This window comes from Cotesia typhae, unplaced genomic scaffold (assembly GCF_013202065.1).
Source record: "Cotesia typhae breed Kobodo isofemale line unplaced genomic scaffold, CoteBio_Ctyphae scaffold_121, whole genome shotgun sequence".
In the NCBI taxonomy this organism is placed as follows: domain Eukaryota; kingdom Metazoa; phylum Arthropoda; class Insecta; order Hymenoptera; family Braconidae; genus Cotesia; species Cotesia typhae.
The window spans coordinates 3,311,822-3,338,428 of NW_027423773.1; the positions used below are offsets into that span (position 1 = coordinate 3,311,822).

The 26,607-nt window shown below is 29.1% G+C and overlaps 1 protein-coding gene across 4 annotated transcripts in view; it reads left to right on the forward strand.

The window, feature by feature from the left end:
- Pgant9 (polypeptide N-acetylgalactosaminyltransferase 9) overlaps nucleotides 1–26,607 on the forward strand; it is a 220,130-nt gene that overhangs the window by 140,813 nt on the left and 52,710 nt on the right. For all 4 annotated transcript variants that reach the window (XM_074252637.1, XM_074252634.1, XM_074252633.1 and 1 more), the window contains one exon: nucleotides 6,669–6,714. The gene's annotated coding sequence lies outside the window, so the exon portion shown is untranslated. The remainder of the gene's footprint in view (nucleotides 1–6,668; nucleotides 6,715–26,607) is intronic.

A 26,607-nucleotide genomic window follows, 5' to 3' on the forward strand; every position in this document is an offset into this window, starting at 1 on the left:
CATCCCTTTCGTCCTTATTGTGGTGCCTGTTCAACTGCAGACTGCTCCCGCAGGATGCTCTGGCAGTTACACACCATTTGCACCCCTTGTGGCTCATCGAAACACCGCCCCAAAGTTATCCACTGACAACCTGTTCTCGCAGTCCTTTTTCTTTATTATCCTCCTCGCTTATTTCATTTCATTTTAGTTTTTATTTTTCGTTTCTCCAGGACCGAAAATAAACTCATTGACTTTACGGCAGAAAAAGAAATAATGTGTATAACTTTTTAAAATTTATACGGGACTTGTTATTATGTAGGAGGGAGAACAAGTTAAGTGTTGAATTTATTTTATTTCATTTTATTCTTCGCGATTTTTATCGAGTTATCCTTTTACATTACAAACTTTCTGGTATAGTGTAGATGGGAGTGAAGTAAGTTATAGGATCGAGAGGAAGACGATGGATGCATGATATCGAATATCAAATTTGACTGAAAAATGGTCTGGCTTATTTTTTATGGGAGCTTTCATTTCTGAGGAGAAATTTTCAGTTTTTTTTTTTTTTTTTTTTTTTTTTTCATGTAATTTATCGTAAAATTTATTAGTTAGTTTGAATAAATAATTGATTTGAATCCTTTTCAAGTGATTATTAGATTTTTAAGGTGTGCAATTAATTTTAAAATGTTAAGACATTAATAACCATTTTTAAAGATTTTTTTGTAACTAATTAAATAAATTAATTAGAAAAATGTTTTATGAAGCTATGCATCGCCTTTTGACTATGTAACAGTGGATGAAATTTTTGGTTTTGAAGATGTTGGTGCAACGAGCAAAGTGTGTGCGCTGACACACGAGGGCAAAAAATCTAAAAAGACAATTAAATTTAATTTAAATGATGAGAATAATTAGAAAAATTTGATATCAGATGTCTTAAGAGGTGAATTTTATATATTTTTTTGGTGATAGCAAATTTTTTGGAGGAATATTTAAGGTACCGGCGAGTAATAAGACCTAGCTAAGTGAGATTTTGAAAAAAATCAAAAATATTGCATTTAATTATTGCAATGTATCATTAATTTTTAAATTAATACATTAGCCATAAAATATAATGGAGTAATGGTAATTTTCACTATAAACAAACACTAAATTAAATTTTTTCAAAAACCTTGCGAATAGGCCTTATTCAACTATGGTAGGGTAATCAGGTCTGCGAGTTGTACATACTGGAAATAGTTATACTATACTTGATAAAATTGGTATTAGAGATCAATCATCACTTAAATTGAGCAACAATACTTTTTAAGATGTTGATAAAAATTAGAACAATGATTTTAAATTATTAAATATAAAATTATAAAAAATGTTTACCATTTACTCAAATCGTTTTTTAGGAATTCTTTTGCGCTACTTTAGCATATGACGGATGATGAAATATAGAAGATAAGGAACATTGTATCGAGACTCTACACTGATAGAAAATTTATGTTGACTCAAGAGATATTTTCTTGATCTAAGAATTTATTTTGAAAGACAAATGATTATTTTGCTTTAAGAATTTCTTGTCTTGATTTAGATTTCCTTGGCTTAAGAGCTATATTATCTTCAATCAGTACATTTAGTTTTTCAACAAAAATATCATTATCGTTTAAAAAACTTAAAATAATTCATCAAAATATATTTCAAAAATAGTCTTTAATTGTTATACCGAAAAAAAATTATTTCTTAGAAATAAGTAAATTAATGACTCAAAAAAAAAAGCCATTCTTAACACAAGTCGGTAACATCTTGAATCAATGTTATCGCCTATCTTGAACCAAGAGACAAAAATTCTTGAAAGAAATATATCTATATCTAGTTTCAAGAGTTCAAATTTTGAAGAAAAAAAGTTTCTTGAATCAAGATTATTTTTCTATCAGTGTATAAACTTGAATTTAATATTTTTTAATTGATCCTGTGACAGCAACATTATTTTAAAAAGTACCCAAACTGTATATTGTGATTAAAAATAACGAAAAATCAATAACTTTAAAGACATTCATTTCTAAAAATGATGAAAATTAAGAAATATATCTCCAAATTTGTAATACTATTAAAAAGCAAAGAGACGAGATAAAACTAGCGAGTTAAATCAATAATAACAATAATAAATCTAGGGTAGAATGCACGCTTAGCTTGAGTTGAGCATGAGTATAAGTATATCTATCTAGTAATCGACTGGGAGTCGAGTCAGCGATAAAAATCCACCCGCCTCGTCTTCTCAATACCAAGTCAGGATATGGGTGAGGGTGAGGGATAAGCGTGGTGCATGTATATATCTATATCTATGTATCCCGCATTGAGACCATGCCGTACTAACAGATACTAGTTCACTACCTTACCAGTTTTATAAAATTCTTCTTGGTACCCAGGGTCCTCCTTCTCAAACCCTTCAGTCAGCTCAGGTGGCAGTACTTACTATCACTCTAGACTCTCACACCTCACTCAAGGGATTCGGCAAACGAGAAAGTTTGCTCGGGCATTGCTCCGTTAAATTAAATTACGCTGTGTGGAATTGCCGCAAAAATTTTTTCCATCTGGTGCTGAATGCTCGATGCCGACATCAGAGAATTTAATAAGCCAAATCATCCAAACTTTGTATTTTTCTTCGTGTTTATGTTTGTATAAATTTATATTTTTCAGTTAAATGACGTCTCTCAATCCTGTAGATACTTTGGAAAAAAAATTAATTTAAAGAGTAAATAAGTTTTCATTCGGCCACAGTCAAATAAAATTGAAATATTGCTTACTGTCAGGTATTTCTCTTTTGTGATCCATTTACTTTCTGTAATTGCTGCAACTTACTCTGAAAAAATAAATTACTAACTAAAAAAATTTACTTAAGTTAAAAAAAATATTCTCTCGAAAATTTCGCACTTGTTAAAAAATACACAATTTAAATTAATTAAAGAGTTGGCCGAAACAATCGGACTCTCACCATAAATTAGAACTGAAACTAACCAATTTAAAAGAAAGTAGTTACTTCGATTCGTAAAAATCTGTTAAGCGAGGTTAGATATATTTTTGGACTTGAAATTTCAACACCAATGTCAGTTTCAAGTCCAATTTTACTAAGGTCGGATAACAAAATTTATTCTAATTGCTTCTTTAAATATGTATTGTAATAATAAAACGAAGTTAAGAGCTAATATATACTCGGGTAAGACTTTTCTGCAAGTGAGAGAGCGTAGCCACCTAGCGGCGAAAACAAGAACTATATTGTGACAGGGAAAACTGAACTTCCCATGGTCGTTATCGACCACTTTATTGACGCCACGATAAATGAGGGTTTTCCCTTACCGTACGATTTTTGACAAGTAGTTCAGACTTGTCACCGGGCGTGCAAATCGAAAGTCCCCACTGCTGTCCCCAAAAACGAAGCGGGGTTGACAATAGGAAAGTTCGAGAACTCGGAGTCAAGGGTTATAAAAGATCCGACAAAAGAAACATCGAGGCTTTTTGAGTCAGGCCCTGGAACAAGTAACGCTTTTTTGAGCCAGCCCTTGGAACAAGTAACATCTTTTGAGCCAGTGACGCTTTGAGACAGTGAGGCTTTTGGCAAAACAGTGAGTCAGTGTAGTGCTGTGTAGTAAATTCTGTCATCAAGATTTAGGACCATCAAGAAGGAAGTCAATCTACGATCCGGAATTGGGAACCCATTACTTGGAGCCGGAAAGTTTATTCGAGACGAGAGAGAGAGACCAACCAGCCGCTGATTTCGCCCGTTTCCACTAGGACTTCACTCAACGTTTGGAGAGTTGTAAAAGTTAAGTCAGGTATTATTATTACAATTATTTCAGGCCAAGCTTGAATTTGAAAATTGAGAGGCCGAATTAACTGTAATAAAATTTGTCAATTAATGATCTCTATTGTCTATCGCTATTGTCTCAGATGTCACTTTTAATTTAGTAGATTCTTTTATAAGTAAATTATTCATAATTGTCAATTAATTAGTTTGTTACAAGCCTTTTAGTTATGAGAAATTATTTAGTTAAAATTATTTGATTAAGTTGAAATAGTAGAAGCATTTGTGTAATTTAGATAGTCAAGGTCACTTTGGAATATATGTACGTTGAATATTTAATGAGGCTTGTTAAATTTGTAGAATTTTAAATTTGTAATTTTGTAAAATTAATTCTAGGCCGTTGGGCTAAATTCAATTAATTTAGTAAATTTAGTGAATTAATTTTTTGAGAAAACTGTTAAAGAATTTAGTTGAGAAATTTTGGTAATGAATTAAATTAGTGAATTTGGTATTTTGTATTAAAGAAATGTTAAGCGTAAAATTTCAGGAATTTAGATAATTAGTAATTCGGATAAAGTGGGTATTAAGTTAGCGTCCGGTGGACGATTTCTGTATGGAATTTAGTGAATATTTAGAAACGTTGTATAGACGCCCGAGTCGGGGGCGCAGTCGAGAATAGGCTTTAATTGGTATTCCGTCAGGTTGACGAGGTAAATAATGTTAATTGGTATTCCATCAGGTTGACGAGGTAATTAATTGGTATTTTATGGTATTCCGTCAGGTTGACGAGGGAAAATTTAGATTTTAAGGTATTCCGTCGGAGTGACGAGGTTTGAATAAATTGGCAAGGGCCAACGTAGGTGAGAGGTTCTCACGATTAAGTTAGTTTAAGTTGTAAGAATAATTGGCAAGGGCCAACGTAGGTGAGAGGTTCTCACAATTAAGTTAGTATTAAGGAAATTGTTAAGTTTGTAGAGTTGATTAATAAATCAGTTTAATTTTTATAAATAAATTTTCTCAGTTTTATTTACAGCCTTTCTCGGACTTCTCACGACCCTGTCTTTTCCCTCTCATGCTTCCCCGGTTTCTGGGACACAGTGTCTAAAATCCCAGTGGCGCCCTTTCTAAAGAGGAAAGGGGTAGCTAACTGGACCTGGGCTAAACCCCTCGGTTACAATCTCATAATGAAAAGTGCAAACTAACTTTGCTAAATAAACTACATTAGACTGAAATATCGTAACTCCCTTCTAAATTAACTCTGACCGTTCTAAGATTTAATCCTTAATTATCTTTTTAAAATCTATGTAAAATATAGATTTTTAGATTACATTAATTGAAAGAAATTAAAACACGAGGCGATATTTTAAAAGTATAATAATGGATTTATTGATAAAGAAAATAATACACGACTGCTCACTAGCCTGGGTGTTGTTAGATTAACCTAAAAACTATCTCTTAAAATTACTTGGGCCTCTCGGTCCCTTCTCACCCCAATCTCTAAACAGCATACTTGCATACTTCATACACTCGTGCTCGTTCTCTCACTCGCACGCAAGCTACAATATTCTTAAGCATCTTACAGAGTAACTATATTTTGACATCTGGTGACAGCATGTCAGAAATAGTAGTTACTCATCTAATCCTTAAATTTACAACCACTTATCTTTACAAGTTAAAACTATTTAAAAACGAATACTTTTACTAAAGTAAAAGCATACAAAATATTTTTCCTGCTCCTACATCTATAATACTCACATGTTAAGATTTTTGGTCAATTTCAGATTGTCATTAACATAGAGAACAATTTTTAAGCTAAAATATATAGAATACATATTAAGACAGCTTAACAATGAACTAATTAAGCTAAAATGTAATTTGAACAATGTCAGCTTACAGAATTCATTCAGAATAGTTCATTAATAATGTATTCTATTGTCAGAAGAATGTTTGGTCTTTTTATACAATCTGGTAAGATTTTTCTGCAAGCGAGATAGCGTAGCCACCTAGTGGTCAAACCAAGAACTAATTATTCACAGAATTGACCAACCGAGTTCAAATTATTTAGACTACATTTAACTAAGGTGAACTGAGTTTACATATAGACAAGTTAGATTTTACAAAAAAATTCATGACTTAAAAGCAACTTATTCTTTAAAAAAAAAAGAAAATATGTATATATATATATATATATATATATATATATATATATATATATATATATATATATATATATATATATATATAAGTGCATTAATTCATATCAGGTGTCAGTACTAAAATCCACTTATGTAGGCATTCACTTACTGTTATTACCAAGCTTCTACATGCAAGTGTGTACATCAAGTGGCAATACAACAAACGTGACCCATAACATTCTGACGGTAGCAAAAGGCAAAATGTAAGTGTGCTATGCGCAATACAACGTTATGCGATAGTCATCGCGAGTACCATCCTGGTTGTGACACCTCCCACAGCGAATTCTTCGCACATTAATGTAATTACCATCATAATTATCGTCATTGTCATTATATTATTTTAAATGAAGACAAAAACAAAACCGTTTTCGCGGAAATAACATTCATGAAATGTTATTTGATTAATAAACAATAACAACATAAAAAGTTTATATACAAAGTATGCAAAGTTTTATGTTAACATTTAGAAATTTCCGAGTATGATTTACGGAGCGCTGAGTTACCAACAAATAATCGCTTTAAAAATAACCCAAGTGTCGGTGTCACGTAAGCTCACACGAAGTGATACATAAGTCATGTACAAAAGTACCTCAGTTGAGATTATTACCAATTAGTTGTAAATTTAACAGCTGGTTAGCATGCGATGACATGTGTTTGATACCGATCGCTCGTCGCCGTTAATATTAATAATTTAATTATTTTGTTTGTTGCAGGATGGCAGAATTCACTGGGAAGCGACAAAGTGCAATTTTAGTTGATGTGAGTGTCTTTTATCTATTTATTTTTTAACGGGATTGAAAATCAACCCCGGGTCATTTGTGTTTATTTTTTCTGCTTGTCACTTGAATATTTATAGTTTTTTTTTTGCACGAATCATGATGCAAAGCATCAGAAAGTACTTTACCATCGAAAAATTTTTTTCGCCTCATTTCGGCAACTATTTTTATTATTATACCCTAGTTAGTTCACGGAATCAAGATATTTTGCATACTATTGTCAAGATAATTTAATGGAAATTTATTCCATACTTTTTAATAATTGATTTAGTGAATAAAAAACGGAAAAAAACATCACAATAGTTTGAAAAATTTTCCCGTCTGGCAAGTATGAAATCCGTAATCACTGTAACTTGCGAAAAAATCAATTAATAGAATTTTATAAAAATGCTCTCTTCATTTATTAATTCAGATAAAAATTAGTGAATATATGTACACGGAAAAAAAATTTCTGGGAAAATTTTAAATACAACTAAGGTACCCACGGGTAATAAATAAAGCCTAAGTAATAGAAATGCTATTTAAAATAACCGCTTTTGTTAAAGACTTCTCTCTTAGAAGCGTCTAGCATAGAAATGTCACTAAAAATTTATAGAGTCCCGATACAACGTTCTTTATCTTCTATATTTTATCATCCGTCATATGCTAAAGTAGCGCAGAAGAATTCCTAAAAAACGATTTGAGTAAATGGTAAACATTTTTTATAATTTTATATTTAATAATCTAAAATCATTGTTCTAATTTTTATCAACATCTTAAAAAGTATTGTTACTCAATTTAAGTGATGATTGATCTCTAATACCAATTTTATCAAGTATAGTATAACTATTTCTAGTATGTATAACCCGCAGGCCTTATTACTCTACCATAGTTGAATAAAGCCTATTCGCAAGGTTTTTGAAAAAATTTAATTTTATGTTTGTTTATGGTGAAAATTACCATTACTCCATTATATTTTATGGCTAATGTATTAATTTAAAAATTAATGATACATTGCAATAATTAAATGCAATATTTTTGATTTTTTTCAAAATCTCCCTTAGCTAGGCTTTATTACCCGCCGGTACTTTATTGTAAAGCTGGACTATACTCTCATTACTAATTGTCGATTATATTTGAAAGAAAATTTACTATTTATTTACGGAATTTTACAATTTGCTATCGTAATTTTACCAAATAATTATTGTATTAAATTTGATTAGAAAAAATGCAATTAATCCTATTATAAAAAGTAAGAGATTAAAATTTCCAGTGCTGCCTCTTTATCGTTCCAATAAAAGTATTACAATTTTTACAATAGCTGTATTGAAGTATTTTTCAATTAGTATGAGTGATGGCCGTGCACAGCGCTAGATTCCGAGTTTATGCACTAAAAGACAATTTCATTAACAGTGAATAATAACGCGTATTTGGATTTTTTTTTTTAATATTAGTACTACTTGTGAACAAATATTAATTACATATAAATATCATTTGTTTTGCTGCAAATAAAATTTTATTAGATACTAATATGTGCTTATTAAAACCACCCCTAGAGTTGCTTTAAACGCAGCCATCTTTAATCCTAAAGTCAAAGCGTAAAGTTCGGAGTTATTATTTATTAATAGTTTATTCTCGAGACATGTTATTCAAAAATGTAAATAAAATTATGAAAAGTAAGTTAGTTAAATTGCTTCATTTCTTTCTTATAACAAATAACAAATAAATAATTGAATTTTCATTTCGATTTTCCACAAATGCTAATCGAAAATACCGAATTTATAATTTATAAAATTAATTATTTTGTAACCCAACAAATATAGGTTACAGACTATTAATTGAGGATTTATTATCCTCTAAATTAAAATACATGATAGTCTTGAAGTTAGTCAAAGGTCTAAACTGGCAAAAAACGGGCCACGATTCATTATTGGTTAAAATTTAGGCGCGCGCGCAGCGCGCTATTCAAATTTCTAGTGTTCTAAAACCTTTGTCCGATATTTACGGCATCTTTTGGTACACTTTCTATGAACATAGGTCAATGATTTTCTTTAATTAAGCATTTAATAAAACGTGTCTATTTATTATCATATATAGCTATTCTCGCTATCAACTAGCTATCGCTCCAACAGGACTTTCATCAGAATACTATCGAACTAATTAAAAAAATAAACAATAGAGAAAATAATTAATAAGCAGGAAATACGAGATTGTATAAAAAACTAAATATGATAAACACGCGAGTGCAAAGTGGGCCTGCAAAAAATCTATCGCGTTATGTCAACTGTTGACACGCAACGACAGCAAACGGCAATCGGTGAAATTCAACCGATAATATTGTACATGGATAAAAGTATAAAATATCTTTGGTTGGGTATGGGTGTGTATAAATATAACATATAAATATATGCATACATTGCATACACAGAAGAACGACAGCACAACGCGTCACGTTTTACAGGAAATTTCAATCTTATCGCAACACGCGACAATGTCCTCTCGGCATTCTTGCGAATCCACGGCAACTTATTGTGTGCCCATAAAAAGTTTTAAACATCGCTACCCGATATGATGACATTAATCGATTCAGTACTCTATATACACCATATTACATTTATAAAAATAATAATAATTCATTTGACTTATATGGTATGGATAAATATATATAAAGCGAATCGATCGACACTTGAAATGAATTTTTTATCTTTTTCTCTTTTATTTTGTTTTTTATTATTTATTATCGATATAATATATATGACGGTTCACGTGACAATTGTAGACTAGTCAAGTGTCGATTGAATTTTTATTCACTATAAATCATCAATGAATATATATTTTTAGAAATTTATATAAATATAAATAAATGTATTGTCAAGTTTATTCGTATTCACTCATCCATTTAAATTAAATCAAAATATTTCGAATTCAATGCGAAGTATTTTATTACTTTTCTATTTATGTCTGTGTTATTGTTATTATTAATATAAAATGTCAAATATTTAAATAATAACAATAACAACCATTTGAATGCTGAAAATTACAATTCATGAATTAATAACTTTATTCTTGATAATTTTTGGTAGATTTTTTCAGTTGTTGGAATCTTGTTAATGTGATCGGTCTTTTGTCACAATTTTAAGGAAATTTTGATATAATATGTTTTATCTCGTTGAAATATGATAAAAAATAGCATTGGTTCACAAGTTTATGTACACGGCGAAAAAAACATAGGGATTTTTCTTATTTTTGTATAGGAAAAATTTCAATGTTGACGTAGAAATTTTTCCAATGTTCGCATAAAAATTTTTCCAATGTTAACATGGAAATTTTTTTTTTTTTATTAACATAATAGAAATATCCATTTGACATAAGAAAAATTAATTTATCACTAAAATTTATGAAACTTAATTTAATAATTACAAATTTACATAACAATTTTCTCACTCGAGCAATTTCATATAATTTAGAAGTAAAACAGTGATATACAGTCGGTTTGTGATGAAAAAATTCGAGGAAATTTTTTTCAAATTTTGCTTTACATTTCGAAAAAATTAAAAACTCAGCAGATTATGGACGATGTGGCTTAAATTGCCATAACTTTTCCAAAAATTGACTTATCGGGACATTTTTTTTTTCAAAATTTTTTTTTATTAAATGTTCTTTTTGGGAAAAAATAGAAATAAATTATTTGAACCTATCTTCATCGTTATTTTTTAGATTTTCCAAAAAAAAACTCCGAATTTCTCGATAACCATTTTTAATTTCTTTTTTCTTTCTTTCATATGAAACTTTGACATGTTCTACAAATATCCTGAAATTTTCAGATTGGTGTTTTTTCGATTTCTATTTTTTTTCAATTGAAAATTCAGTCATAAATGAATTTTTCCTGTGTCCCATAGATATTTTTATCATGTTAACAAACAAAATATTCCCATGTTACCATTGGAAAAATTCCTATGTTAACATTGGAAAAATTCTTCATATGAATTTTTCCTAAGCAAAAATAGGAAAAATCCCTATGTTCTTTCCCCGTGTATGTATATTTGTGATGTAACGCGCTATGTCAGAAGGATAATGTCCACAGTTCTTACCCAATCTTTATGGAATATTATTTTTACTTTAAAAAAATTTTGAATTTGGTACACTTTATGGAAATAATTTTCCACGTGTAAAATATATATATGAAATCTATTAAATTTATCTCGAAATGCATTCAATTACTTTCAATTGAAGCTAATATTCGTTTAATTTTTATGATTTTTTTAATTCATTCCGTGATTTTGGAAATTTAAAAAAATGTTTCAATTAACGTAATTTGGCCCTTTTTCTTTAAATAATTTGTAAGCCGTAAAAGTTAGCTTAAGTCTATCAGATTTATTTTAAAGTTCATATGATTATCTTCAATTTAAGCTATTATTCATCGACTTTAGATACTTTTTTCAATTTATTTGATAGTTGAGAAAATTAAAAAATATCAAGAATAAATTAATTTTTAGCTTTTATCATCAAATGACTTCCATCTGTTACATATCCTATTTTTTAGGTAGATATTTGAATATCTCTTTGTTGTAGTCGCTTTTATATCGTTATTTTCAGAAATTTAATAAAAAATAAATTTTAGGATATTATTGCCGATTAATAATGCATTTTTTTCAATATTTATCGTAGAAATCTACTTAACCACATCGGGTGTGACCGGATTGCGATATACAATTTCGGTACTTATGAATGTAATAATAACCATAACGTCATTGTTATTTTTAATCTTCATGTAAATAAAAAAAAAGAAACAAAATTAAGAAAGAATTCAATAGAAAACGTATAAATGATATGATCCGATTTCAACCTACACAATAATCGTTACCTTTTATCCCATGTGAGCATATTCACACATATATATGCGTGTGTATTATAGGATTAAATTTAAATTCGTTTATTATATTTTCAATTTATCATGAATATCGCGATTATCGCGGTCTCATTTTACTACGGGCAATATTAAATTGAATGGGTTATTCATATTGATTGACGATATCGTTACCGTGGCAAATGCGAAAAGAATTTTACGAAAAAAAAAATAACGATTGATTGAATATTAGAGCTGTAAAAAACGGAAATAAAAATCGATAGTAAAAACGACCAACTTTACGTTTGTATATAAATTAATTGGTTAACAATAACGCGCTGTGATGGGCGACGGTTCGACGGGAATATTTTGCGTATAAATCATCGTTACATTTAGAATTTCTTTCCTCATTTTTTCAACTAAACACGCAAAAAAAAGTATTCATTTTTTACATCGAGGAAAAAGATTTGTTGATACTTTATAATTTAATGAATATTTATGAACAGTTAATAAATCCCTTAATCAATAAGATTAATTTACTTTCAATGAGTATTTGTCTATAGTTAATAGATATTTATTAAGATAACATTGTAAATTAGAGATTTACCGTTCAGAATTTGATGATATTCTATATATTAATAAATTATAGTAAGATTACACGACCGCTTGATTTTCGAAAAGCTCATCAGAAATGGTAATTAAATACTAGATAAAAAAAAAGGTTTACTCGAGCCAAGAAAATATTTTTCTTCCTAATTATTTTCTTGAACGAAAGGAAAATTTTTTTTTTACACCAGAAATTTCCCTTATTCGAACAAAACTAATTCTCTTGCTTTAAGAAATACGTATCTTGATCCAAGAAAATTTATTTGAGTCAAGAAAATCTTCTTGTTTTAAGAAGATTCAGCCTCTTGTTCCAAAAAATTTAGTTCTTGATAGATGTAAATTTTCTTGTCTTGAGAAAATTTCTCTCTTGCTCCAAAATATTAAATATCTTGATAATAAATTTTCAGTAATATTTTTATTAACTAACATGTCAAATGAGATCAAATAATATTGAATCATTTTTTTTATTCAATATGATTAATTTCACGCCAAAATAATATAAAATAGGTATCAAATATTCAAGAGAAAAATTTTCTCAAGGTGAGGAATTTTTTTTCTCAGCTGAAGTAGGTGGCACTGCTTCCCTAAAGTATCTAAAAATCTTGATCAAATATAAAAATTTATTGTATCAAGTATTTATGATAATTTGAATTAAGAAAAAATTACTTCTACCAAGAATAGAATTTCAAGAAAAATTTTTACTTCAGCCAACACAACTTCAGTCTTCCTTCAGACACCCGAAAATTTTCTTGAGCCAAGAATTTTGTTCGTCAGTCAAGAAATTTTTCTTTTTGAGTAACCTTTAGGGTTTTAGAGTGAAACATTAAGTCTAATAAGAAATTTTATTTCACAAGAAGTCATGTTCAGATTTAAATAAAAATTTAGGTGATGAAAAAAAATAACATATTCATACTTTGCGTATTTAAAATTACAGATTCAGAAAATGTGGTAGCCCTGTTTAAAAATACTGATTGAAAATAATTAAAAAACATAAAATTCGATTTTTTTTTTTTAAAGTTAGTTACGAGACGCTTCCAACAAATGGCGCTGTCTTATAATTCCTGTTGTTGGCTTTAGAAACCACCGTGGCACTTAAGAATCAAATTACGGAACAAACTATAAAATTTTTCGTCGAAAATCTATTCAGTTTATTGATTTTAACACGCGAATATCAAAAAAACTGTAATTCTTGAACATTTGCTTTTCTTACGTACTTTGCGATGTAATTTAGGGAAAATAAAAAAATAAATAAAGAACAAAGCACGGTAAATTAAAGCGGACGTTACAGTAGATAAAGTATGGAGCTTTGAGTAGGTGATGCATAAACAAAAATATTTGAGTGGAGCAGACATTATTTCCTTGTCGTTACAGGAAAAGGGTGGCGTCGAGAATGATTCACCGAGCGAACTGAGTACACATGTACGAGTGTAACTATACAAACAAGTTGGTAATTGGATTGTAACCATAGTAAGGGAAAATAAAACCGTCACCGTACCAATTTGTGTCGCGGTATTGTGGTTCTACTTTTAGTTATGAGTCTCAACTGATTTGGATACCACCGAGCTCACGAGAGACGCCAAATGCAACCAAGTTAATTAGTGCGGCATAAACATACTGTTCTGTCGATTTGAATTAAGTATGCTTTTTCATTGGAGTAATTTTTTTTTTTTTTTTTTCAAGTCTTTTTATTATTACTAGGAAAATGATCAATGATATGGTATAACATGCACGACTTATGATACCAATTACTACTACCAAATACTACTCTAATTCAAAATTGATTCGATCCGATGAAAAATTGAAAAATTTGATCATTTTGAATCAAACACAAAAATGATAGAATTAAGTGAAATTTATTTGAGTAGCGAGCAATTTTTTATTTTACTAAAGACTTTTAGTAATTTTATTAATTATTGATTGTTTATCAATTATTAATTATATCAAATAAAAATCAACAAAAACGATTTTTTTTTAATTTGAAAAATTCCATTTTTTGGAAATCTAAAAATAATGTTTTTAAAAGGATGAAATTTTTACATTTTCGAATATTTAATCATTTATAAATATTAAAAATTGAATTTTTGGAAGAATGAAGATCGAATTTTTTATAGTCAGGAATCTGTAAATTTTTATAAATTCAGCCTTTTAAAAATATTGGAAATTTTATTTTTCAAAATATGAAGCTTCCATTTTTGTGAGAATTAAATGTTAAAATTTTTAGAATTTCAATTTTTAAAGTTTTACAAATTAAATTTCCTTATAAAATATGAGCAGTTCAATCCTTTAGAAGCATAAAAAATTCAATTTATTTATCCTTTTTTTATAATCAATACACGGAACTAAAATAATTTTTGTATCATCAAACAGATTAATCCATCGAGATTAATTCTACACAGAAAAAAAAATTTCTTGACTGGCGAACAAAATTCTTGGCTCAAGAAAATTTTCGGGTGCCTGAAGGAAGACCGAAGTTGTGTTGGACGAAGTAAAAATTTTTCTTGAAATTCTATTCTTAAGTAAATTTTCTTGGATCAAGATACATATTTCTTAAAGCAAGAGAATTAATTTTGTTGGAATAAGTGAAATTTCTTGTGTCAAAAAAAATTTTTTTCTTCGCTCAAGAAAATAATTAGGAAGAAAAATATTTTCTTGGCTCAAGTGAACCTTATTTTCTATGTACGTTTCCTAAAAATTTATTAAGTGTATTGAAAACAAACAAAATTGTAGAAGTAAATTATTTATCATTTATGTGATTGTTTTTTTTTTTTCTTTTAATAAATTCCTTTTGTCCCTTTCAAGGCAAGTTGACTTATGAATTGAGTATAAATTACTTCAAAATTTTACAAAGATTAATTCCCTTATTTTCCACTTTACTTTATCCATTACCAATACAATGTACATAAATGAAATAAATGACTGGTTGTTATTTGTATCACGTAAATGTTTTACGAAGTTTCTATACAAATGCGCTATATATATTTAGTGTCTTAAAATTATATTTATTTAATATGCCTCCATTATTTAAAATGTAATGTATCTCATTATATTATTTATATTTTTTAAATTTTAATTTTAAACGTCACAAAATTTTATAGAACCAATACAATATAACTTTTTCAAAAATTTAATAAGCATAATAAATCGTACACTTGAAAATTTGCGAATTTTTTTATTTTTTATCCAATCAATTTTCAACCCGTCCTATTAATTTCCACAAAAAAAACAATCACGAGAGTAGCACATTTCGGAGTGATGAAACCCAGCACTTTCAAATTAAAAAATGAATTGACCAGTAAAAAATCAATGGTGATTGGTTTCCAGTTCCAGCGTATAGTGATAATTTTTTCAAAGCTATTCTGAAAACAATCGCTGTTTATATTTTCCACCAAAATCAATATTACCGTAACAAAAGCGCTGATTATTAACATAGGTGATTTATGAACTAAAAAATTTTTGCTGCTTTGTGATACCAGGGGAGTAATTTGAAATAAAATGGAAAAAATAGAGAATTAAACACTACGCGATAGATCGCTCTGCTTTTTCAGCGAACTTGTCTGCCCTCCAGCTCGAATATGTATATTTAATAAAAACACGTTTGCATACTGTACATAATGTATTTCTGTGTAGCGGAACGGTACCGATCAATAGAGTTTTCCCAGTTGGGATAACCCACGAATAATTACAATTTATGGTTTAGGAAACATACAAGTATGTTTGTACTTTGTAAACTTGTGGTTAAAAGCACTCTTCTATAATTTATCCATATATGAATTATTCATATGTACTCGTTGTAAAATACGATTAATTAGTTATGTTTAAATTATGCGATCTGTTTATAAATTATCGTTTATTATGTGGTAACCTTTCCTGTAAATTGTACGGCGGTTTATTGTTACTAATTATCGGGAACCCTTTTCATACGAGAAATTTTCAAGCCAACCAAACACTAAAAACAGGATTTTAATTTAATATTTAGAATAAATCTTTTGACAAAAATATTATTTTGAAAGAATTGGGTGTCTTTGTTTTGGAATTTTTTAGAAGAACATTAATTAATTTTAGAGTAATGAGGTCTTAATACCGTGTAAATAGTAGATTCTTTTCATAAAAAGTTAATTATTGGTTTCACCGCTAGATGGCTACGCCTTCTCGCTGTTAGAAAAATTTTAATAGAATATATATAAGGACCAAACTTTAAATTATCAATGGAAATAATTACTGAAATTTTGAAGTTATGAAAACTTACTGTCTGAAATTAGTAAAAATTGACCATTTAAAAGAAAAATCATGTGAAAAAACAAAAACGAGCCTATAACTTAAAATAAGTGAAAAGTTCTAAGAATATTATCTCAATTTTCCCAGCAATAAAACTGAAAATAAATGGAACATTAGACAGGAAATCCTCGATTACATCGACTCTTACACATTTAAATTAGCGTTTCTTCGTTTTTCTCATTCTTAGCTCGATCATAGAGAAAAAAAGTGGTATAAGTTAACTAAACCGGGTTTTCCACTTGAACTTGTTTAATGTTATAGCCCACTGAGTCCCGAACAATTGAAGAGGTCATAAAACACAGCCGAGTGTATAAAGAAAAGAACTAAAATCTACCCCCGAATCCGAGTGAACAGTAATATAAAGGAAACTGAGAGAGTGAAAGAAAGAGTAGTGTGGAAAATAAAATTATAAAAGTGCGATGTTATATTATATAATACGTAGAATAGGTACTTATTTGGCTTTTGTCCAGCTCCGCGATGGGAATGCCCATTACTCCATTAGTGGTTATCGTGTTAACTCTTTATTGGTCTCTGAGCTTAAACCTATTGTCCGACTGTGCTTTAATGTCCTGGACTACATTTTGCACGAACCAATTCCACGAACCAGCACTGTTTGACATTCCCGCACGCTGATGTAGCTAATGCTTTATTTACCCGCTCAAAAATGATTCTTACTGAATAATGAATGGCTTGATTCAGTCGTCGCTCTTATGCACGCCCTAAAACGCAAAAAATACAAAATAATATATTTAACTTACTTCAAAACAAAATAATTAAAATCTCGAAGATTATGTTTTTAGTTTTAGACAATTTTTTAAATTACGGAATGAAAATGATGCGAAAAATATTGAGCGTTAAATCACATAAAAGTGTAATAAGCATGAAGAGGAGTAGCGATTCGTGAGAACACAATTACCGTGGAGGCGCGTCAGAAAATGAACCACCGTAGTCACTAACAAATGTTGGTCTATCACGTTCGTCTATTTCTCCCTAAAGCAGCTTGGCATAAATTCATATCATACTCATACTCACACTCACACTTACGCAATACCACACCATTTGCAACTAACCTCTTCACAATACAATTTCATCATCATCGTATATCATCAAGTCTCGTGTTGTTTCCTTATTTCCATATGAATTTTCCACACTAAAACTCACACCACACTGCAATTAAAATCGTGCCTTTACTCGACTATCTGAAATTCAATCTGTTTTTCAATAACTTTTTTTGTTCTACAGTTGTTAAAAGTTACTCTGCAAATTTCGTTGATTGAAACTAGAGTCATAAAAAAAAAAAACCTCATAAATAACTATAAAAATATTTACAGGTAATTAGTCTTACTGAACTTAAAAATAGTTAGCAACATTTTTTCAGGGAAAATTCTTTTTTTTAAACACTCGTGAAAAATTCAGCGTCATTGCGTTAAATGTATTTCGAGTCAAAATTAATGGTGTTTAATATGTAATACTTTTTTGAGTTGATTAAAGAGAATTAACAAAAAAACAGTGTTAAATTTAAGCATAATAATGTTGAATATTTTTAACACAAAATACATTTGACACATTGACGCTAAACTTCTTACTGCGTAGTATTGTTTTGCAAAAAGCTTGAAAAATCCAAATGTGCATGCCTTGAGCGCTCGTGTAATTTGTAAATTTTTCAAATTCCCGCCGATAGAATGGAAACCTTTGCTAACGCCATCTAGCATGCTCCGATAGAAAACGCAGGTTATCACTAACTCTGTTTATATATTTTTTATCTATATAGCAGCCTAAGATGTAAATTTTTTAGTTTCGCCAGTACACATTTGATTATTTCATAATCAAATGAATAATAATAGAGTTGTGATTTTTTTTAACAGTTTATCACAATCTATTTACAGACATATTGAAATAAAATTTGAAAGAATTAGTTTTGTTATTCGAAAGTTATGGTGATTACAAAAAGAGTGTTACATGAATTTTATAGGATTATTTCAGGAAAATTTATTTTTTCATCTAAATTGTGAAAAATTACCATTGATGTTTTTTTTTTATTGTGGTATGAAGGCGGACCGACTTTAACCACTATATTATTATTTATTTAAATAAAACTCTGAAGGAACCTATTTTTTTCATTTTTACGCGAGAATAGAGCATATCGCGCTTAAGGCATGCAATATAAAATCGTGCGTCAGTACACCCTTTTTTCTCGTTGCGTCAATCTTCTAGTAGCTTAAAGTCCCATTGATTTGTAGCTTTTTAGATGCACTAATGAAACTATTTGTTACTGTTTCATGAGCTTTATTTTTTGTCAATTAATGATTTTTAATTATGAAATTTTTGGTGATTGTTAATAAATATTCTTTAATTTATTTTTAGAAAAATTTTGTTAGTGATTAAAAAAAATTTAGCTATATTGAATACACAAAAAATTGTTTCCAAACAAATAAATCTAATAATTCATAAATTTCTTTATTTGGGACCAAAAATTAGTTTCTAGATGCTTCAAACAGATGGCGATGTCTTATAATTTTTTCGTTGGCTGCTTACATCTCTAAAAAATTAAGAAAGTTTAGCCTGTTATTAGGGAAAATAAATTTAAAAGTGAACAAAACCTAGAAAAAAATAATTAATTATCAAAAATATTTCTTTACTATTCATGAAAAGTATCTTTTATTATATCTCATAAATAAACAAACTGTTTTTAAATAAATGAATTTAATAACACTTAATAAAATAATCTAGAGACGTTTGCTAAAAAATGGGCAAAGTAACTAATGTGAAGAAAGATAATAAGGTAATAATGGATCAGAATTCAATGAAGGAGTCTACGACTATAAAAGCATTGAATAGAACGTCAGAATACGTAACTCAGAATGTCTTTAGATTTCTTAAAATCTCTTTAGTTCTCGTCTTGCTATACCTTTTCCGGGTTCAAGAGTCTTCGAATCCTTTTATCGGCGTCCCACAAAATCTTAAAGCCCTTTAACGAAATTTATACCTAATTCTCTTGAAACCACTGCGGGAAAAACAGTAATGAAAATAAAATAATTCCTTGGGCTAAGAGTTAACGCAAACTGTTACTGAAAGTATTGGAAGAAAAAACAGAAAAAGAGAAAAAGCGGGCTTAAAAATAATTCAAAGTCGGTACCTAATTCCCGCTTTGAGATCACTTTAATTTCATTAAAGTTTGCTCAGTTGTTAAATAAATACCGGAATTGTCTTCGCAATTTGTTTTCTCAACCACTCGATTTTAATTGAATTGCATTTTCATTTCATTCACTTGTCGGTACTCGAGTGTAATAATTTTTATTGAATTATTATAGCAAATTTTGACGATAATAATTATAATGATAATGATGAACTTATAAAATTTGTTTGTTTTAATGATATGAATATATAAAAGTTAAAGTAATTTTAATAATGCAAAGTTAACGTTAGTTAAATTGAAATTCATTGTATAGAGCACTAACGTATTCATTCGATACCCCGGTTGGTATCTACTTGATTTGCATGAGCTCCAAGTAAGTGACAGCCCATGGCATCCAGATGTAGGTTTTCCCATTGAAAAGTTAATTTCCTCAAAACGGGACTTGTACATCAGACTCTCTGCGTCGCTCATCTAGCTTGAACGTCCGTCACAACCCTCATCACTTTCCCGGGAAGAGGAGAAGGGACTTTTGCTAGTGATTTCGCAATTGGCGATATATAAGTCGCTTTTCTGGAAACTTTCCAGCGGGCTCTAAAGCTTATGCTTTTCACGATTCGCGTATTAATTTTCCAACTTTGTTCTATTAAAAAAAAAAAAAAAGTTTTTTTATTCTTCAAAATTAAATGTAAAAGAGGCTGAATTTTTCTTTTAGTTTAAAAAGTAAAAAATATTTGATCCTTTAATATACTCTAACGAAATTTTTCTGCAAGTGAGAAAGCGTAGCCACCTAGCGGCGAAAACAAAAACTAACTTACCGTGAAATTGTACATTTTGAATCTCAGGGGTGTTTTAAATTTTTTTTAACCATGATAAATATTGTCAATCATTTACTTTGCTAGACGTGACTTGATATTTGTGTTTTTTCGTAAAACAATTTTCGACTTTTTATCCATTTGACTCTCAATCATGTTCTCAAGAACTTTTGTAAACGTTTATATCATTTTATTTGCAATGATAAATGCTGCCAGTATTATTGAAATGCCTTCCAATAAGTTGATTTTCAAAACTAAAAATAATTTTTGTTTTTTGTATTGACATCTCTATAATAGTCATCAAAATCGTATTTAGCTTTAACAATATCATATTAATCAATCAACAGTACAATTAATACGTTTCATTTACTTAAAAAAAATGATTAGAGAAACGATTTTTAATAAAAAGTTATTACTCTCTCAATTATCAAAATATTAAAAAAATATTATAAGATTAAAGGATTAACGGAGAAACTTTGCATTTTATGAGATCAATTGAATGTCTATTGGTTTAAAAGTTTTCTTCGTTTAGACATTCATAAAATAAGCTCTTAATTTATTAATACAGTTATAGATTAGTAAACATATGTATTTAGTTTATTCTTAGGACATGTTATTCAAAAATATAAATACTTCTATAGAAAGTTAGTTTGGTCGCTTAATTTCAGCCTGATATTTAAAATAAGGTTAAAAATTATCTAGCGTTAAAATTTTTTTCGATATTAAATAAAATTTGATCGAATAAATAAACATTGAATCTAAAAATTAATCAATTAATCATTAAATTTTCATTTTGATTTTCCATAAGTTATAGATAAACAATTTGGGATGTATCATATATTAAAAGCTCCGTCCGAAATTCGCCACAACTTTTTGCATAATTTATATGCACAGTGATTCACAAATTTTTTCTCAAATTTAAATAATACCTTGAAAAATTCTTCAAATTTTTTCAATGTAAAGTAAAAAATTTTCACGGATAGTAATTTTTAATATATTCGTTTGTTAAAAATTCTAGAACCGTAAGCGCATAAATACCCGAGCGACCGAATGGAATATTTAAACTCTTTTGTTATTGTCAGAATGCGTCACGCGGATAAAATTCGTCGATCCCATCCAGGTAGCTCGAAAATAAAGGGATTGGCTTTTACTTTATTTGGGAGCTAGTCGAGAGTAAGAGTAGGTGCGAAAGAGACAGCGAAAGTGGAGAACGACCCCCAGGAGGCGGATAAACGTAGTTGAGGATTGTGCAGTAGAAGCACAGAGGATTTGAATCTGCATGATCCACTGAATGTGGCGGTTCGCCAGAAAGATTGGAAAGATAATTGGAAGTGGCGTATGTTGCTAAAACAACATATATATATAAATCTATATATATGATTAATTTTCTCGTTTCATATCTCGACTTTTGAATTTTTTAACTATTTCCTTTTCCACATTTTCATCGTATTTTTTTATTTTTTCCCTTTTTTTCTTATTTTCTCAGGTCTGTTGTTTTTTTTTTTTTTTTTATCCAGCTCGCTTCACTCTGTAAGTGGAATAATTTTTATAGCTGTCAACAGAAGCATTTGTCCGCTTTTCATCTCTCGGATAAATATAAAAAATTCTCATTATCATTTTGTTTTATCTTCTATATTTTCTCTCACAGTGTTTTTGCTTAATTTAAATGAAGAACAAGTCGAGAAGAAATAAAATAAAAGAGAATATTATTGCGAGACTACAATACACTAAACTTGACTCGACTTTCGTAGACATAGACGCGACACCTTTTTACTTCCTCAACGTTTAGCTACGGATGGTTTCACGCCAGTGCCCTAGGCTACCGCTTCTGTACCACGACAACATTTTCATAAGAATATATTTTCACGGATACAAAAGACTCAATCATCTCAAGGAGGAAAAAGGAGCTAACATTCAAGGATTTGTCTTGTCTTTTTTATTTGTTAGACTGATGTTTGTGGATTATCTCGATTCTCATAATTTACTGGCATTATTTTCCTTTAAATGATAATTAAAATCACTTTCATATAAAAAAACTATTTGGACCTTATATATACGCTGGTAACATTTTTATGCTATCGAGAGGGTGTAATTTCCTAGCAAAAAAATTAAGAACTAACGTTCCACCACATGGAAAGAACAAAATGACACTGGAATCCTCCCTTGTCATACTCTGTCATATTTGTGATGAAAAAAAATTTAGATAATAGCAAATATAATCCAGATTATGTTAAATGATTTTTGGATTATACTCAATGTAATCTCCGATTTTACCCAGTAATTTTTTTGGTTATACCGCGCAAGATTACACTGGATATAATCCAAAAAAATATCCCGTATAATTTGAATTGCATATAAGTATGAATGATATTTTTTCCAATTTTTGTCTTTATGAATTTAACTTGTGTTGATTATAATTGTTATTTATTACAATAGATTTTAAATTTGTTCGATCAATTTGTTATATTATATATTTTTAGAAAGAATTTTATCAAAAAACCTAAATTAATCTCTGTTGTAATAATAGAAAAAGTTTGGTTCTTATATACTTTAGCAAAATTTTTCTACTAGCGAGAAGTATAAGCCATCTAGCGGCAAAACCTAGAACTAAGTTTATACAGAAAATTACAATAAAAATCAGCGATACGTGTTGAATTATTTTACACCCGGACGTTTTATATAATAAAATTCCTAAAATAAATACGAGTATTTCATTCAAACAAAAAAATCTAAAAAAAGCGATCACCTGACAGCAGATAGAGATAAAACTGGCAATATTTTGAAAACTAAATAAAAAGAGAATTTAAATACTTTAATCCGTGAAAAAAGTATATCATTGGAAAAATATAAAACGAAATGGAGGAATTTTGGCACAGTTTCATTTCTCGCCGGGGAAATCGAGTAGACACGAATGAACGAATGAACGAACGAGAGATAGGTTATTCGATATAGTATATAGGATACAGTATATAGTCGATGAAGGGATACGTGTTCAGGTTTCATGACGAGCACGGTTTTGATATAGCTCGCGATGCTATCGATAATATTCTAGATATACATTTCCACACCTATCCTCTCTTGCCCATTGGTATAGCTATTGCTGTACGCCTTTCGCGGGATAAAACTGCAGAAGAGGACGATTAATACACGTGAACTGCACAAGCGTGTCCTATTCAGCTCAAACTCAATAGTGAAATCCATTCGTCAAAGCACATCATCTATGTTAGACTGCAAGATTTATTTTAGTCAATTAATGTTTATTTGAGCGCAGAAATTTCATTTATGGCTGTTTGCCCAGTTATAAATATTGTGTTAAAATCAACGGGATTTGTTTGTTGATATAGATCATTCATGGAGAATTTAGACACATTTTTTCACGTAAATTACAAAAAAAGTAATCCATACTCCAAACTTGCTTTTTTTTTTTTTAATCGAAAAACTTCATATTTATTGATAGAGTTGAATTCAATTTACTTTAAATAAAAAGAAATCAATATCTATAAGTTTTCTTTGAGTATGGTAAAAATATTTGTAAGGGTCGCACAATATTTTTAAAAATTTATGTCAAAAATGAAATTTTTTTGGTTCTCATATTTTTTATTTTCTGTCTATTATTTTGAAGGTTAAAAATGACGTAAATTGTGAAATTTAAAAGTCGAAAATTTAATTTATAAAAGAACAAGATGACACTGAATATCATCCCCGATTATACTTAGTGATATCTGGATTATACTCATTCTAATTTGGATTATACTAGCTACTGTCTGAAATCTTTTTTTTCACTCAGTATTATCTGAGATGATATCCTGGTTCATCTTGTTCTTTCCGTGTAGCTAAAGGCTTTTAAAACTTTCTTCAGATGCCGGATAAATATTTTAAAATAAAAAATACAGTAGTATTAATAGTAATTACTGTCTTGTCAGACTTTTAATTATGTCTTAGGTGAATCATTTATATTTTTTAGTGTGTCAGCTTAATAGAAACAAAACTTAAAGTCCGTTGATTATTAATATTAACAAGTTACGAGAGAACAATTTAACTACTCTACTTTAAAAGTTTAAAAAATTTTGAGTGAGCTCTAAAACAATTTTTTATTGAGCTGTTTTTCGTCGAGGGCTCTTGAGACATTATAAACTGACATCTTTCCATATCAAACTCGAAGAAAAAAAAATAGTCGTTTTTTTTCGTGCTGCCCAAATATATACTTTTGTAAAAATTTTCTGGAAGCGAGAGCCGTACGCCATCTAGCGGCGAAACCAAGAACTAACTCCTAAAAAATCTTATTGAATCTACTTAACATTTTTCCCCTTTAGAGTAACTTATATTTATCAATTAAATTAAAAAAAAAAACTTCGAATTTTTCTTCAAAAATAAAAAAAAATTCGTCTCATGAACAAAGTTTTATTCCTCCGATAAATAATGTCAGTTTCCCTCGGGACTTGATATTTAAATAAATCCGACAAAGTTAAAAGAAAAATACAGTATTTTCTCCGAACAAGTATAAGTACCCCGTCCTACTTAAAACTTTTGTTTACTCTCCGTGAGTAAACAAGCAATTAAAAATTGAAAAACGAGCAAAATAAACGGAACAAATTTCTCTCACTAATAGTTAAAAACTCAAATCCGGGATTTAATTTTTCATCAAGTATTTAAGGTATTTACAATTAGCTAAGCACGCAAGTGAATAATTACAAACTCACGCATTATTCTTAAAACATTAGTCGGTTTCGTACCATCATGCTGCGTATTAATGCTATGCTGCGTATGCAATTAAACCCGAGTGTTGTATTTTGAGGAAAACAAGACACGAAACTGTAAAAAGCACATATGGAGTACAAATGTACGATTCATATATGTGAGAGTGTGTGCAACTAGGAATAGAGGAATAGAAGTAAAGTGAAGTTAAGTAGAAGTAGAGGACTTTAATCGTGCTGGGAAAAAGCATATATATATATATATATATATATATATATATATATATATATATATATATATATATATATATATATATATTCATATGTATGTACATGAAATTTTGTACAAACCACATTCATACTTATACATATGCATATCCATATTTTGCTACTTGCTGTTATGTTGTTCTGCATAAAACAGCTATCATATTTTCAAGTACACTACTCGTTAAATTTATATACATATATAGAATATGTACGAATTGCATGAGTACAGTAACCATATGCGAAACATTAATGGGAGTTAAGTATATTCGCATTCTTCCAACCACGTGTTTGTTAAATTACAATTCGTGACCTCTGATAAAAGTATAAGCTTTTATTATTTTTAAATTATAAATAAATACTAGAGAAAAATAATTAATCGGACTTTTTTCTGTGCTTAGTAATTTGAGGTTTTTATAATAAGTATCGTTAGTGAAATTACTGTAGGAATTTTTTTTTAATTGTGTGTTTTTATGTATGCTGAATATTCAAGGGATTGGTGATAATGTTCTAAAAGGATTTATGAAGGAAAAACATTAGGTACAAAAAAATTTTAATGTATAAAATTTTTTAGAGTTTTGTTCTTAAAGAAAAGTTAATTTTTTTTTTTTTTGCAATTTTTACGGAAATGATTGAAGTTACAGAAAAACTGTCGGAAGGAAATTTAATTACCTACAAAAAAAAGTTCTTTGTGTCAAAGCGATAAAGTTCCTCGTTTGAGAGATATAGAGTATTTCAAAAATAAATTTTACAAATATTGAGAAAATGGGAAAACTATGCAAACATCAACATGATTTTTTTTTTGTATTTTCTGGGAAATTGATCAAAGTAAGAGGAAAACTGTAAGAAGCAATTTGGAAGGAAATTTAATTTCCTACAAGAAAAGTTTTCTGTGTTAATGCGTTCAATTGCCTCGTTTACGATATATAGAAAACTAGCTGTTACCCGCCCGGTTCGCTGGGCATTTTATAGAATTATATTTTTAAATCTAAACTTGAAAGTTGATTAGAGTATTGTTTTGGCTTTCACAAATTCCAAATTTCATCGAATTAGCATATACCTTTTATCCATGTAATTATTCCAGCTAATATTAATTGCAACTTTCAATGTGCAATCATTATAATATTTGCGTGGCTTTTTTTTCAAAAATGAATAATAATTGACACGAAGAAAAAATTTGAAATTATAATTTGGAGTCTATAGGAGCTATAGCTTGGAAATTAAAATTTTTTAATGTTAACACCCACCTTCGGAAACCCCTGTG